Source organism: Ambystoma mexicanum, chromosome 9 (assembly GCF_040938575.1).
Source record: "Ambystoma mexicanum isolate Mex_15411 chromosome 9, UKY_AmexF1_1, whole genome shotgun sequence".
Classification (NCBI taxonomy): domain Eukaryota; kingdom Metazoa; phylum Chordata; class Amphibia; order Caudata; family Ambystomatidae; genus Ambystoma; species Ambystoma mexicanum.
This window is the reverse complement of record NC_090931.1, coordinates 590348452-590365466: the sequence shown is the minus strand read 5'-3', so window position 1 is coordinate 590365466 and position 17015 is coordinate 590348452. Positions and strand designations below refer to the sequence as shown.

At 48.8% G+C, this 17015-nt stretch overlaps 1 long non-coding RNA gene across 1 annotated transcript in view; it reads left to right on the top strand.

The window, feature by feature from the left end:
* Positions 1–17015, top strand: part of LOC138488326 (uncharacterized) — a 506810-nt gene that overhangs the window by 421073 nt on the left and 68722 nt on the right. Inside the window, exon 4 of the long non-coding RNA XR_011274641.1 lies at positions 9430–9506. This is a non-coding gene — a long non-coding RNA (uncharacterized lncRNA). The remainder of the gene's footprint in view (positions 1–9429; positions 9507–17015) is intronic.

The window sequence follows — 17015 nt, the reverse complement described above, 5'->3', positions numbered from 1 at the left end:
GTTACGCTTCTTGGAGGAGTCGAGGAGTTTCTGCAGCCTACCCAGACATGGCCCAGTAGAAAGGAAGCTCGACGCCCGGAAAGCTGTCAGGGTTTGCCCTGTAAGCCAGCTGCAGAATGTGTTCAAGGAGGACAAGCACTCGAAATGTCTCTATTGCCTTCATGAGGACAAATTGCACGTGGAGAAGGACTGTGCGTTTTGCAGGAACATGTCGGAACCGACCATCAAGGACCGACACCTTCGTCTCTCCAACTGGCTAGAAGGAAAGAGCCCGTCAGGTGAGAAGAAGAAGAAGAAGTCCGAGCGGTCTTCTAAGTCCTGTGAGGGCGCCCCCGGCGACGGGGGCCCAACAGAAGGCAAAGCACTGTGAGTCCAAATGGCACCGGGAGCGCTGAACAGTCGGGCTCCTCGGCTGCCAGGCAGGGCGAATCATCTCCAGCGCCATCGACCACGAGCCAACGCTCTGGCTCAGGGAAGAGGAAGGCCGAGAACCCAGCGAAGCTTCTGGAGAGGCCCCGGTCGAGCTCGAAGGACCCAGCCGAGGGGGAGCGAGGCAGTGACACTCCCCCCAAGGTGAAGGCCACAGGCCCAAAGAAGGTGGTAAAGGCCTTGATTCACCCGGCCAAGGCCTCTATCGAGGAAGTTGCGGTGGCCCTGGCGCAGCCTGTGGAGGCTACACCAGCGGAGGCGACCTCGGGGCCCAGAGTCTCCCTGCCTTTGCGGAGGGAAGCCTCTTTCAGACCCATCGAGAAGACCCCTGTGAAGACCCCAGCGGAAAAAGAGGGGGGGCGGTGGCCATTGTGAACACAGACACAGCCTCCGAGAAGGAACTGGTTGAAGTCTTAGAGGGCCTCGACGAGGGCGTCGAAGAGGCTCGGTCCCACAGGAGGTATCCCGACGAAGAGGACAACGAGAGCGACGGCGATACCGGCGAGGGTCCTAGTCACCCGTCGCGCCCGTCGCTTCCGGAGCCGCAGGACAACTCGGCGGCCATTTTGTTGGCAATACAATCCTTATGTTCGGAGATAAGGACGAGATTGCCCCTACCACCGACGGAGGAGCCGGAACCAGGCCCGACGGAGGAGCCAGAGCCAGGCCATCGGGAAGTCCCCCAAACAAGAGAAGACGGACCCATCCAGCCTCGCCTTTTCAGCCCTCGCGGCCTACTCAACCTTTGCCCACGTCCCCCGTCCCTGGGGATGACACGGGAACGGACACGGCCACGACGGGTACCGACGACGACGGCGGTGACGACGGGACGGAGCTCCCATCGCCTCCAGCCGGGGCCTCCCCGCCCGATGAGATCGGATTGTTCCATGCAATGATCGCCAGGGCATCAGAGCTTTTTCAGCTCTGCCCCGAAGAGAAGAAGAAGGAAGGTTTCCTTTACCAACGGCGCAAGGTCAAGAGGAAGACAGTCCTCGCCATGCCTCTGCTGGATGATATCTGGCACGAGTGTCTCACCCTTCTCAAGAACCCGTCTACGACGCCTGCCAAGAGGGATTAGTACGAGAAGAAATACCGGGTCCCCGACGCAGCCCCTTTTTCTCAGCGGCAGCCAAGAAGAAAGCGGGGGGGAGGGCATCGGCCTCAACGTCAACTTCCCCGCTGGACGGCGAAGGAAAAAAGAAGTTGGACGCAATGGGACGACGAGTTATCTCGTCGGCGGCAACAGCGATTAAGGCGGCCAACGCCCTCGCGATCGTGGCCCGCTACGACAGGGAGTTATGGTACAGGATCGCCCCCCTGTTGGACTTCCTACCGGACGACAAGAGGGCTGAGGCCCTGGCGATCTTGCAAGAAAGCGAGGTGGCGTCGGACCACGCCATAACGGTGGCAACGGACATTGCCGACACTGGTTTCCGCCAGCTAGGCAACAGCGTTTGCCTTAGACGACGAGGGTGGCCCAGGGCGATGGATTTCCGCCAGGACGTACAAGCCAAGGTTTTGGACATGCCGTTCGACGGGAACAACCTGTTTGGGAAAACAGTGGATGAGTCCCTCCAAGCCATCAAGGCAGACACGGAGACAGCTAAGGCCCTAGGCGTTGTCCGGCAATGAAGGCCGTCCTTTCGGAGCTCCGGAGGCAAGCAGGGTGCCTCCAAGGGATTCGGCGGTGGCTCCTCCACGTACCGCCAAGCGGCCCGCTCCTCGTCGCAAGAAGCCCTTAGAGGACGAGTCAAGTCGGGTGGACCCCGCCGTCGTCGCCAGGAGGTCAAGGCAGCAAGGCGTCCTCCAAGCAAGATTGAACAGACTGTGGCGTCGGGCCCCCACCGAAGCACCCCGGTGGGAGGCCAGCTGGCGAAGTTCGTCAGCGTATGGGAGTCCATCTCCACCGACTGTTGGGTGCTGGACACCCTGGCCCAGGGGTACACCCTCGAATTTCTAAAAAAGTGCCCCTGCATACCACCCATGGTCAGGAAGGAAAATCACGTCCCTCAACTGCTGTTGGAGGTAAGGGCAATGCTCAAGAAAGGTGCCATTGAGCTTGTCCCGAAGAGGCTCTGGGGCTCCGGAGTATACTCAAGGTACTTCCTCGTGAATAAGAAGACAGGAGGATGGCGACCCATCCTGGACCTGCAACGACTGAACAAGTACATCAAGGCACAGAAGTTCCGGATGGTCACCCTCCAGCACGTGCTGGGACAGCTTGAGGAGGGTGATTTCCTGTCGTCATTGGATTTGGAGGATGCATACTTTCACATCGCCATTTTAAAAGGACACCGAAAGTTCCTCAGGTTCGTGGTCCAAGGGCGGCACTACCATTTCAAGGCCCTCCCGTTCGGACTGAAGTTGGCACCCAGGGTTTTCACCAAGTGCCTCGCTCCAGTGGCGGCGCGGCTGCGCCTACAGGGGATCCACGTCTACCCCTACCTGGACGATTGGCTCATCCGCACAAGGACAAGGTAGCTTGCCATGGAACATACAGCGAAGACCGTCCAGCTACTCATGGACCTGGGGTTCTCCATCAACGTCCCCAAGTCCCACCTGGTCCCCTCGCAAGTTGCACTGTTTCTGGGAGCCAAGCTCGACACAGTGGCGCGTCTGGCTTCACCGTGGGAGGAGAGGACAAAGGCCATCCTAGGCAAGGTGCAGCGTCTGCTGGCCACGGACGTGGCGAAGGTGAGGTCCATCAAGTCCCTCCTCGGGATGATGTCCTCTTGCATATATCTCGTGCGCCTGTGCAGGCTTCGGATGCGCCCTCTACAGGAGTTCCTCGATGCCCGCTGGTTACAAGCAACGGGCAGCTTCGAAGACAGGATCCCTCTCAACGAGACCTTCCTCCGAACGATCCGGTGGTGGGACACCCGCGCTCATCTGGCGGCAGGAACAGACTTTCAGACCCCCGGCCACCAGGTGACGCTGACGATGGATGCCTCCCTGGAGGGGTGGGGAGCACATACCAGAGATCTTCACGCGAGAGGCCTTTGGCTCCCGGAGGAGAAGTCGCTCCACATCAACATACTGGAGCTCTGGGCAGTGTTCTGGGCCCTCACGTCCTTTCTCCCGTCCCTCAAGGGCAAGGTAGTGAGGATCTTCACCGACAACACCACCATGATGTTTTACATCCGGAAGCAGGGCGAAACCAGATCCCCAGGACTATCCAAGAAAGCCCAGGATCTGTGGCATTGGGCCGTTGCTCAAGGGATGTTTCTGGTGCCGTTTCATCTGGCAGGGATAAAAAACATCATTGCCGACTCACTCAGCAGAGAGCTGCGCTCGTGCCACGAGTGGGAACTACGCCAGGATCAAATGGACCGATTCTTTCAGCGATGGGGCAAACCCCAGATCGACCTGTTCGCAACGGTGACAAACTCCAAGTGCCAGAGGTTCGCCAGCAGGTTTCCCCAACCGAGGAGCATGGGCGATGCTTTCTCGTTCCCTTGGGACGGCCTGTTCCTATATGCGTTCCCTCCGTTGCCGTTGCTGCTCCGACTCATCAACCAGCTCAAGAGGTCCCGGTGCAGAATGATCCGCGTCGCACCGGCGTGGCCGAGACAGATCTGGTTCCCAGATCTTCTGGACTTGTCAGCGTCCCCACCAGTCACGCTGTCGATGGACGCAGATCTTCTTTCCAGTCACGCTGTCGCTGAACTTGCAGGCCTGGCTCCTGCAGCACTAGACTTTGGAGGATACAATATCCCGGCCGACTGCAGAGAGTTTCTTGCGAAGGCCAGGGCGTCCTCAACTCTCAAGTGCTACGGACATAAGTGGAAGAGGTTCTCTATCTGGTGCCGGGCACAGAAGATTAACGCTCTGCGGATTACAGCCCCTCAAGTATTGCCGTACCTACTGTCGCTAGCCAAAGCTGGACTATCTCATGCTTCAATCAAGATACACCTGGCAGCGATTTCCCGATACACCAGGACTACAGGGCAGTCATCCCTGTGGTCTCATCGGCTGGTTAAGGAATTTATGAAGGGACTGTTTTGATCATTCCTGCCGGTGAAGGCGCCAGCCCCGGCGTGGGAACTCAACAAGGTGCTGACCAGGCTCATGGGTCCGCCATTCGAGCCATTGCATTCGGCCCCGTTGAAGTTTCTGTCATGGAAAACAGCGTTCCGGGTGGCCATCACCTCCGCACGACGCGTGGGAGAGATCCAGGCACTATCCTGCAAGCCTCCATACCTGACTTTTCACGATACGAGGGTAGTGCTGAGGACGCACCCCTACTTCATGCCCAAGGTGCTGTCGGACATCCATCTCAACGAGCCCTTGGTGTTACCAGTCTTTTTCCCGTCGCCTTCGTCGATGGCCGAGAGGACTTTGCACTCGCTGGATGTAGCTAGAGCGCTGAAGTTCTACGTGGACCGAACAAAGAGTTTTCGGAGGACATCACAGCTGTTTGTGAACTTTGGACCTGTGAACCAAGGGAAGGCTCTCTCGAGGCTTCCATTTCCAGATGGCTCTCCGGCTGCATCATGCACTGTCATCGGTTGGCAAACCGACCGTTGCCCGGCCGTCCGAGAGCCCATTCGACCAGAGCGGTCCCTGCTACCACGGCGTTCTTGTCTGGTGTGCCCCTGCTGGACATCTGCAGGGCTGCTACGTGGAGGGCGACGCACACCTTCATGAGATACCGGGATTCCAGGTAGGAGTCCAGGGTCAGCCAAGCAGTGCTGCGCAACCTGTTCGCTTAAGGTGAGCCTGGTGAGGAGGTAAGAAATGTTGAGCCTTTGCCACCTCCCGTGGTTGTGCATGTGTGTACTGCTATGTATTCTTATATTCATGAGCATGTGAATCCATGCCAGACCCCATGCTGGAGAAGGAACAAGTTACTTACCTGTAACTGTTGTTCTCCAGCATGGGTCTGGCATGGATTCACATGCAAACCCCCCCTCCTACCCCTCTGCGGCTCTTCACTTGGTCATACTGCCACTTTAATGTGCTACCAAATCTGAGGATGGCTGCCAGAGGCGGGGCGTATGGAGAGGGCAGTCATTGGCTGGGGGCAGTATGACCCAGAGACCAGTGATTGGTTACTACTGAGAAAGACAGATCAGAAACGAAACTGATACTGATTTTTTCTTTACCGAGGATTCCCGGCCTGACGACAGGGAATATTCATGAGCATGTGAATCCATGCCAGACCCCATGCTGGAGAACAACAGTTACAGGTAAGCAACTTGTTCCTTTTTGGCAGGTGAGAGTATGTTAACTTACATGAGCGTGTAAGAGGCTTGATGGGTGAGTAAGCTGATTGGATGGTGGGTGGCACCCGCCAAAAGTGTGTGCGTTGAGAGGTATGGTGTGACACAAAACAGTTAAGTGAGCTAAAACATGATTGTAAGCCCTCCTGCTTTGGCACCATCCCAAAGAACAGTTTATTTGTCCTTGTTCCTTCTCAATAGAGGCGCTCCTACATTTTCTTTGTAAATTCAGACACATACATGTTTGTTGTTTTCATAAAAACCCCATTGACCGGAGTTTGTTTTAGGCTTATAAATCACAACATCCATGCCCTAATTGAACTATTCCATGTCTTAACAGCCCCTCCCCCTGAATTTGCTCCCACTTAACTTGTCCTTTCTTTTGTCATCTGGACCTTCTAGCCTTGATCATTGACCTGCTGACCTTCCTTCTTTTTGTTCAAATTCCCCCAACAACAACAACACCTTCACATTTTTCAACTTAAACCTTCCTTCTCTCCGATCCATTGGTGGACCTTTGGTATTTTGCAGAAGGGATGTGACATAGCAACCCAGACTGTACTGCACCTTTTGTGTTGGGGCAAAGCCGGATTTGCATAGGGTCTTTATCTATCTGTAATGGCATGGTAGACTGAAAAACATTGGTCTGTGCAGAGTAGTCCCAGAAGTTATGATTAATTAAAAACCTTCCAGCCATCAACATTCAGTTTTGAAAATGTCATCTCGAGATGATGCCCACTTTGATTGAAAGATGTTTGAGCTTGCTTGGATGGGAGGCATCAACACACGCATCTGGGAGATGGATGTCTGCAAGCAGCGACAGCTGAGCACATGTTGGAGAACATCACCTCGGACAGACTTATTAACAAGGACATTGCTTTGATTGCCGCCCAGAGAAGACTGTTGGTGAGGGCCGTCATGCATTCCAGAGTACTCAACCACTTCAGGAACTGCCAGAAGGGATGTACAGCAAACGAGATGGAGAACGACTCGTCTGGGATTGCACCTATGCCAGAGACCTGCTTAGGGACCTGTCTGTGGAGCTGGGGACCTGATCCCTACAACGAACATCACAACCAAATCAGTGTTTTATTGTTTGTTCCCGGAGTCCCACGCACAGCTGCTTTAAAGGTGTGCTCATCTTTTCCAAGAACTGCCTTGTGGGAAAGAAAGATAGATCAACAGAGTCCAGTGAGCCGGTTATCCACAGCCTCCTGAGGGATGCAAGATCATCGATGGTCCAGAAGACAACAGCAACGATGAGTGAGTAATGTAGACTGTTAATAACCTGACTGCTTCCTTTCACAGACAAAGGTCAACAGAATAGCTTATACACTTGTTGTACTGATGATTTTTGAGATTGATGAATAAAGGGGGTGATTCAGAAAGTGACAATTTACCATATCTGAACAGAACGATGATCCCAGACACAGAAAAAGATTCTGGGTTTGCTTGCGGTCTTGAGCAGAAGGGATGTGACCTAGCGGTTCATGCTGCACTGCCAGTTGTAGGGTGGGACCAAACTTGATTTGCACATGGTCTTTCATTTGAGAGGTTCTGATTAATTCAACACTTTGCAGACATCAAACTTCAGTTTTGAAAATGCTACTCTGCCCCCTAACCTGTCTCTGTGTAAGGCTGGCCTCCTCTCATTGCTAAATTCTCTGCTACCTCCAATCTAATAATGTTTCTGGTATGTCCTTCCTGGAATGTAATAAAAAGGAACACAACATAAGTTCATCATAGTTGACAGTGTAACAGATCCCTTCCTGGCTTTATTAGTATGCAGGCATTGGGCCTCATTACGAGGTTACCAGTCCGGATACAATGGTACCGGTAAGCTTGCCGGTACCGTTGTATCCGGACTGGCAAACTCTGAGTTGTGCTCGCGGGTGCCTTTCATTCCGGAAAGGCAACCGCGAGCACAGCAAGCCTGTAGCACTGGCATGGTAATGAAAGAAAATCCGGCACCCGGGAAAGGGCAATTACCGGGTCCGACGAGGCGGGAATACCACAGTAATTGCCCATTCGCGGGTGCCGGATTTTCTTGCCGGTTTGGAGGAAGCCTTGCCGGTTTTACCAGCAAGGCGACCTCCAACCTCTAAATGAGGTCCATTATCTCAACACCCTTTTACTGATTTGCATTTTAAGATTCATGTTGCCGAAAAATGCAAATAGGTAACATGAGCAAATTATAAAAAACAATACATTTTTAAATTTGTAAACTTTTTATGGCATTGCCGAAAAAAAAGATTTCAACACCCAGAAAACAGAAGCAGTCTGAGACGGGTGTAAGGGATGTGGGGGGGGGGTGGTTAATGGATCAGTCTGGGGCAGAAACCCCCTATGAAGTTTAGGTCAGGACAGGAAAACATTATTTGCAAACCTGTATTCAGGTATATGTAACGATCAGGTAAGCTAAGGGTACAAGCCAGTTTAAATCACACAGAGGCTCTGCTTTCGTCTGGTCTAAACCCAGGAGAAAGTGGGCCTCATTACGAGGACGGTGGTGCTACCAGTGGGTTGCTGCCATCCCGTAACACTGAATCTGCTGCCTGATATCCCAGTGTCACTGGGACATTATAAGTCCTGGTGGCCCGCGATACCAGGCGGCCAATTTGGTAAGTCCCCATTCCTGTGGAGTCCCATAGGACTCCACGGGAATGGGTACACGGAAACACTGACACCGTTCCTAATGGTGCCAGTGCTTCCATGAAACTCTGCTTTCCGGCACTGTTGCGACTGGCCGGTCAGACCTGCCGGGTACTATGGCCCTGGTAGGCAGAGTTGTAGTTTGCCGGTCCAGAAAGGATGCCGGTAAGTTGCTACTGGCACCCTTATTTCCAGATTTGCAAACTCGGAATGAGGCCCAGTGTCTCACTTCATTCCTAAGTTCATAAATGTGATTTAAAACCTGGATAGTCACATGAATTCTGTGTGAAACAACAAAGAATCATGTTCAGCTCACATTTCTGCACATAATGTGGCAAGCAGACAGGTTCTTGACAGGTTCTTGTGAGATGCATCTTAATACAATGTATAATCTTTACAACAGAAGTCAGCACCTCTGTGAGTTCATGCCCCATATTGCGCACAGCCAAAGCTTCCCGGTGTATCATGCAGTGTTTCCATACAATATGTGGAGCTACTGCCAACACTTTTGCTTTTAACTCAGCTCGAGCAACACACATTGAAGGAGCCCCATCCATTAGTTTGTTTTATTTTGACAGACTCGACTAGGACTGAGTTATTATTATTTGATGGCCGTAGCTTGCTCCCATCTTTAGATTTAGGATTGAATAGGCATTTTTCAAACCCAATTGAAGTTCATTAAACACCCTTGAATTGTGATCACTTGTGTCTGTCTTACTGTTTGATACCATGCCTTCCTTACAGCTGTCTTTTTCTAATATAGCGCCACCAACCACACAATGCAGCTTAACCTCTACAGCAACTGCGATCCAGGTGAACCCAAAGTACAAAAGAGTCATTGTGCCTCATTAGGAGTTTGGAGGTAGCCATGCTGTTTTTACCACCATGGCTATCCCCAAACCGGGTACCGGGTCCCAAAAATAGGAATTACCGGCAGATGCCGACCTTAGCGGGCCCGGTAATTACCTTTCGTGGGACCCGGACCCAGTACGTCCCCTTTCCCATTTGAGCCCTGTGAGGAATGACCTTGTCAATGTAATAAATAAGTACACTGAGCCATAAAGTAGGTGATAACTTGTTTCAGAAACAACTTTTATTAACTGCAACTTTGTTTCTTTTCTCTTAGGAAAAAGGATACATTCTTCTCTTCAGATTTCTTGGACTTGTTATCTTCTTCTTATCATATACTTGGCTCGCACTCAGGTAAGTCTCTGCAATTTCTCTACAGTCTCTTTATGTTGGTAGTGAGATGTCTTTATTCTCTCTTTATTTCTTCTCTCTTCAAATACAGTATAATTGTCTCAGTGTGACATCAGTCTTTATGACTCCTTTAGTGATATTCTTTTATACTGGTAATTAATTGTCTTTCATCACCTCACGGGAGATCTTGTTATTATTTTTAATAGTATGGCTCCTGTATTGTTTCTAGGAACATCAGTCTATTTTCCAATTAACCATACAATATCTTTTACTTTTATCACTTCAGAATTGAGGCAGTCTCCTTGTCTTGGCTTCGTGTCAAACAACATAGTTTTCCCTTTAAGAGACTATGCCCATGACTACTTTCCGATTACGACATACCTTCTTCTTCTTTGATTAGCTTTCTTCCGCGTTGGATGTGCAACGTCTCTCAGATTCGTGAATGCGATATCCTCTCCAGCGCTTCTCTGCCTCCCACGTAACTGTCAGCGCGTCTCTCCCTCTTCAGGATACGGGCAACTGTAAACTTCCTTTCCCACCGCAGATCAAACGAACTCTCTATCTTTAAATGTACAACCTTTCATAAAAGCGCAACAGCGCAACTTGGCTCTTTTCTAGTAACTCATGTGAGTTTCTCTGTCTTTGTTTAGCTGCTCAATATGCCCATTCGTAACCGTCATTCTCACTCTCCAGCCCTTCTGTCTCCTAGCAACCACATGCAAAGCAAAGAAAACAGTTGTTGTCAGATTAGCATTGGCAGAGAGAGACTCTGATTGGACAACATTACTGTCACTCATTTCCTGCCGGCTGCAAACTAGAATTAACCCTTCATATGGCTGTTCAGCCGGGTATTGACAGAGCCACAGCTAGTTTGTAGAATAACTGGTTGAATACCAGTAGGTTCATCACAAGCCCACATAGGGCTCAATGGGAATGGGGAGGATGCTAACAACGGGCCCGTTAATGACGAGCCCATTGTTAGCATTGTGTACTGCTAGCGGGTCCCGCTCTGCACGTCTGGTCTGGCCAGGCGTCCAGAGCGGGACCCGCTGCAGACCTCGTAATCTGGCAGTCCGGAATGAATGGTGCCGGTCCCTTACCGGCACCGTTCATTCCGCGGCGGCAAGCCTCGTAATGAGGCCCATTATATTTCCGTGTTTTTGCATTTCTTTTGTCTGTTTCCACCCCTACTTCTGCTTTCCGTCAGTGGTCAAGGAGTACGAAAAGAAGTAGTGGAACTATGTTCCCTGCTGGCCGGCACCCACTCCCCACAATCCTCATCACCACGCCCCCTCACACACACAATTAAAAAAAAAACACTTGCACCTGCTGTTTAAGGAAACGTCCAGTGCACTGCACTGAAAGTGCAAGTTTCAACATTTTCCTACGCTTTTATTTTAAAAAGAAACCATTCCAGAACAGTTTCTTTTTAAAATAAAAGTATAGGAGCTGTAAAACGTAATTGAAAAAAGTAGAGGAGCACCGCTCCCGACCGCTCCGGCTCACTTTGACCACTGCTTTTTGTTTGAGATTTCTACCATCTTTGGGCACTAGGAAACGATCCTTCTCAAAAAGGAGCCTGAATCTGTAAAACATTGCAAACCGCCACTTTAGTGTATGTCACGTTAGTTTTTAAAACATTTCAAGATTTCAAAAATTAAAAATGCCTACAAAAAAGAGTTGGCAAACACTACATGCAAAGATTTTAAATGAAAAATGTAAAAAGGTTGTGGGGGAAAAATCACCCAATGCAAAAATGGGTCAGAAATACTGGGTGGAAAAACAAATAAAAATGTCCCCAAAAGATTTTAAAAATGGCAAACACCACATACAAATATTCAAAAGGACCATGTGAAAAGCTAGGGGAAAAAGTACCCATGCAAAAATTGGTCAGAAATACTGGTTGGATAAAAAAAAAAACACATTGATACAAGTATCAGAAGACTCCTTGTTCAGATCGGGAAGTCCTAGCTTGAATTTCTTTTTGAAGTGTGGTCCCGGACTAGGTCACAGATTGGTGGCGAAAACCACACCTAGATGCACATTGCAGGGGGCTGATATAAACCTTCAGCAGTTCTACTCAACCAATGGTACATAGTTGCCTGTGTGACTGGGTCAAGTGCTTTACAGAATTTTCTTTGCTGTGACACAGGTGGTTAGGTTGACAAACTGACGCTTGGAGCGATACTGCTGCAATGAAAACAAACAGTTAGTCAAGGGTACACGGGTCTACCTGAGACTTCAAAATTAAGATTAGATGAGCAGGAGCTAAAACAAGCTCTTGGGTGATAGGTATCAGCCAGTAAGCAGGACCTAATGCTGGGGAACCAGAAGAGAGTAAAGAGTGCACTGTAAATGCAACTCCCACATGAGATGTGGACTTTCAGTACTCCCCCCAAACTGGACATGATACTATTATTATTATAATTGTTCATTTATAACGCGCTTAATACCAGCAAGTAGGTTCTAAGCGTGGGATTCAAACCTGTGTTGCACTGCGCTGTCTTGCTTCCAAGACAAACGTGTTGCCCCTGAGCTATTGACCCACCTTTTTCACCCACAGCAAAATACTGTTTTCTTTTTAAAACAAAGGCATCCTTACCTTTGGCAAGTCCTTCTTTAGATGTCAGAATTTATGATGGTGCCACTGCTGCTGGGGACATTTGTGTCCTAGATGGGATGATAGAGCCAATTTGTGTTCCTGCAATTGAAAAAGTGCAATAAGAAAATATTCATTATAGACCTACCAGATTGACCTTACCAATAATACGAATATGTTTGTGCACTACACTGTGCCAGTCAGCGCACAGCCTCCCCCAAAAGCCACCAGGTTTGAAATTGCCTTGTCTAGGAGAGCCTGGTTAGCTTGAAACCAACAGCCACACGGAGCTACTTACAGCTCGCCATACCAGCTGGTGCCTTACAAACATACATATGGGATGTTAGTAGTTGAGAATGTTAAAAAAGGCAAATTATCCATCCCATCTCCTTTCCACAGGGACAGAACAGACACCTGTGTGGTGCAGGGGAGACCTCATTATTCAGCGCTGGGGTCAAAGTGTAACAGAAAAGTAGTGGAACTATACACCTCCTATCCCTACCCCCACGGCAGCGACAACCCTGTCCCCAAGATGCCCTTCCTACCCACTCTCCCCAATACAAAGCCCCCCAACCTGACGTCCTGCCTCTTCCCCAAGCCAAATCCCAACACCATTTCACACCTTTGCTATCAAGAGTGAAAGAAACTCAGTGAAAGAAAACGCATCTTAAAATCAGCATTTTAGAGGCGTTGTTCCCCACAGCATAACGTTTTATATACTCCTCCCCTTTCCAGTCACCATTTCATACAACACCGGCAATGAGGGAGAGAGCGAGAGAGTGAAGGAAACAGATTACACAGAGAGAGACAGGGAAGAGTCTATGAGAGAACACTGGCAGACAGGAGTGGACTGGGAACCAAAAGAGGCCCTGGAAATCATTTTCAAAGTGGCCCCATATTACACATTTTCAGCAAGCCCAGTTTGGAGGACGGGTGTAGTTCCGAGGAGGCGCAGCGGACAGTTGGCAGTTGGACTCTGCACAAAAGAAATGTTCAAAATAATAGTTTAATAAATTGTACAATTTCTTTCATGCTGCTTCTTTACAAACTCCACACTGTACATCAAATCCACTTTAAATCACTTCTATAACAGTGGTGCACCCAAAGTACTGTTAGTAAAGCATACACTCGCTCTATAGTAGACTGTTGCTGGGATGTTATATACTTTAATCATATGACTTTTTGCAATTCCTTATTTAAGAAAAACAAGTGCTTTCAACAGTGATGGCCCCCTGCCCCAGTGATATTCATGGTCCATTGATTCACGTGGTGTCCTTCTCAGGACATCAGGACAGAAGAAAGATAACGGGATTAGCAAATAGAGGTAGGAAATGCGCGAGCGACGGCTGGGCAAAGGAGCACACTGCAGATTAGGTCACTGAGCCCCCAACGTTCCTCAGCGAAGCTGGTCAGGGCTGAGGCAGGCCGGGTCTCGAGATCCAGTATAGCCGGTGGCACAACAGAAATGTCTGAAAGTTGCCCCCTCCTTGAAGCCTGGAGAACTTAATTGATGCTGCCCTTTGCTGGAGCTTGCTGCTCGCTCCTCTTACTTTAAAACAAAAATGTGTTTTCTTAGGTATTTGCAAAGCACCAGACATTGAAGAAAATAACTTACTTCAAAGTGCCACAAGCCTGATCATGGAGAAAGAAGTTAGGAGACTAGCTGACCAGGATCCCTTCGGATAGACACCTGCTGTTACAGTTAACATCAACTCTTTTTATTGATACAAAATATTTCATCAAACACTTTTGTTGGAAGCCAAACCAAAATGTATATCAGTTGTACTAATTTCATTTCACAGATTCAACAGGTTAAAAATCCAAAGACATTGGGCCTCATTACGAGTATGGCGTTTAGGCAACAACGGTGCCGGTATCGCTACCGACACCGTTGCTACCGTACTGCCATACTCTGGGTTTTGCTCGCAGGTGCCCTTGCAGCCACCAGGTCTGACCTGGTGGCTGTACCAGCACCAGCGAGCAGAACCTGATGGTAGCAACGGTACCGTTATTGACGGTACCGTTGCTACCACCCTCCCCATTCCCATCGAGCCCTATTGGGGCTCAAATGGGAATGGGGATGTACCGCGCAAGGGGAATTACCGGGTCCGCCGAGGTCGGAATAACCCGGTCATTTCCCTTTCGCGGGTGCCAGACCCGGATGCGAGTTTGGAGGTAGCCTTGCCGGTAAATCCGGCAAGGCTACCTCCAACCTCGTAATGAGGCCCATTGGGTAGCTGTTACATCATTCACAGGTAGCCAAGGTCTAAACATTCTCTTTGAACAAAGTGCCATATTTCATTTGGTGCTTTCAGGTTTTTCTGAGCACAGTCCTGCAAACAGAAATAATGGAACACAATGGCATGTGATAAAACGCTAGATGCGGGAAGTCCCAGTCAGCGAGGTCTCGAGAATTTTGCTAAATCTTTGGGTGTTTTTAATTCTTACGTTAGAATATTCCACAAACTAAGGGGTTGTATTGACAAGTTAATGCCCTGTTCTCACTTTTATTCATATTATAAATTGTAGTTGACTTGCCAAAGATGATCAGAGAGTTCTTAATGGCACAGAATTGTGAAAGGAGTAAGAGGGGTATTTTAGGTCCATAGGCCTTATCGGGCTAAGCAAATATCTTTCTGTATAATTCTTCGTTCAATAAGTAACGGGCTTCCATTGGTGGGCTTCCATTGGTGGGGTTCTGTTGTCCAGTGGTTTGAGACATAACATCATTCTTGCCATTTTGTTTGTTACCATGTGCAGTTGGAAGACCTAGGCAAACCACTGCAGTATTATTTCAATGTTATGGTTCAAGTTGGGTGGTCGGAAGAGCACCTTTTTATACTATGTGTAGGTGGGGGGCGTTTGTGTTACCGGAATTAATAAGGTGGCATGAGAGTCAACGCTAACTCTCATGTTCTTTGCTCTGTTTAGAGGTTAGGGGCAATGCCTACAGTTTTGGGCCATGTGAATGGCATGTGTTCTGGGTCAACGTAGGTGACCTAGGCTTTTCACCATAGAGGCATAGGGAATGTTGGTGAGCCAGCCTTTTATAAATGTCATTGGGTAGGTTGAAAAATATTTGACCACCATTTGTATATCATTGGAGGGATGAGAATTTGGAGCTCACGTGCAAATGTAGGCATTAAAAATCCAGGGTTATGGGGCTAAACCCAGATACACCTGGCCTCTTAGTGGGCAGGGGTGGATCAAAAATTGCCAAGTTACACACTAGTGAATCAGGTTTGTAGAAAGCACTTCGCCCAGCTAAGGGTTGTATCTCTCATTCCTGCTGCATGTTGAAAGCGGTTGATGAAGATGTTGTGCTCTACCATATCATAAGCTGCAGACATGTCTTTTAATGTAATATAATAGATCAGAAGACAGAGGACCTCATCACAAATTGGGCGGTAGCCCTTAAATGCGGCACTAATGGTATTACCGCCGCATTTAAGGGCTGGCCCTATCACGAGTTGGGCGCTAAATGGGCTGCTTTACCTCCCGTTTTTTTCTGGAGGTGAAAATCCCATTTAGCGCTCTGTATTACCGCTGGCTGTATTAGTGCACGGCATTAGCGCTGAGAATGCCCCATTGAATCCAATGGACCCAATGGGGAATAGGGATTTACTGTTAGTGCCCAACCCGTGATCCGGCGGTAATACCGCCAGCCCGGTGGGCGCGAACTCTATTGCAGTTGGGCGGTATTACAGTTGGGATACCGCCAGACTTGTGATGAGGCCCAGAGTTATTTCATAACAGGTGCTTTGAGAATGTTTGTACATAAAAGTGGTTTCAGTACTCCTGAAGGAACCAACACCTGACTGCTTGTTAGGGAACATTTTTTCAGATTCAGTGAAGTCTTGAAGTTGTGAGGTTGCTAGTTGTTTTTTCAGTATCCCCCCCAGGAAGAGGAGATTACAGATAGCCATGTAGTTTGGTAACCCCGAGCGGTCAGTGTATGCTTCCTCAGTAAAGGACTTATAGTGGATGTTTTTATATTGTTTGGAAGTGTGCCATTAAGTAAAGACATGTTGCACACCTGGGTGACGGCAAATGCTACTGTCATCCAATGCTCCTTTATAAAGGATGCCAGACATGAAATGGCTTACTTTCTGGAGGCATTAATTTTACCAATTAACCTACTCCTACATTTAATTGACGTAGGTAGGAGTATATAGCATCTCTGCTTTTAGGAAGCTGAAGTTAATATTTCTATGCTAGCTAGAGGCTACTCAGTTGTATAAGTCAGCTTTTATAGTAAGTCAATGAAGAATTCACCAAATTTATCAGGCAAATCTTGTGATGGGCCCGACTACTTTGAAGGGGACCTGTTTATTTTATACAGCTTTCTGTCTTGGTTGGCCACATTGGAGATTGGATTAGCATGAAAACCTTTCCTATGCTCGATGGCCCAGCAAGAGCCTTGCACATGTATTTTGCAGGCCAGGGCAACTGTTGGTGCAAAGGATTTTATCAAATTTATGTTGCAGCCTTCTTCTGTCTCTCTTCAATGGGGCAGTTCCTAATTAAATCATTTGTTGTTCGTTTTTTAAGGATTTGGGCTTCTTATTCAAGAGGGTATCTCTAAGGACTGGAAGGGGGTATCTGTACTCCTGGCCTCTATATGACAGAGTAGAAGCACAGAGCTCCCCAGCCAAGATTCTCTGTTCGGTAGCAATAGACGAGCAATCAAGGCTTAAGCTCTCATTAGGTGATGCGGGCTAGTTCTTAAGTACAGTGTAGTCCCCAAGCCCCCACAAAGGAATGTCCACACACTATGTTATGTGATAACACAGTTCTTTATATAAATAAAGTTCAGAATATATACACAATCAATAGCACATTTTGTGCTTTGGCAATACTAATATGATAAATATGTACAATGTCTATGTGGTACCACAGTTAACTCTTGACTC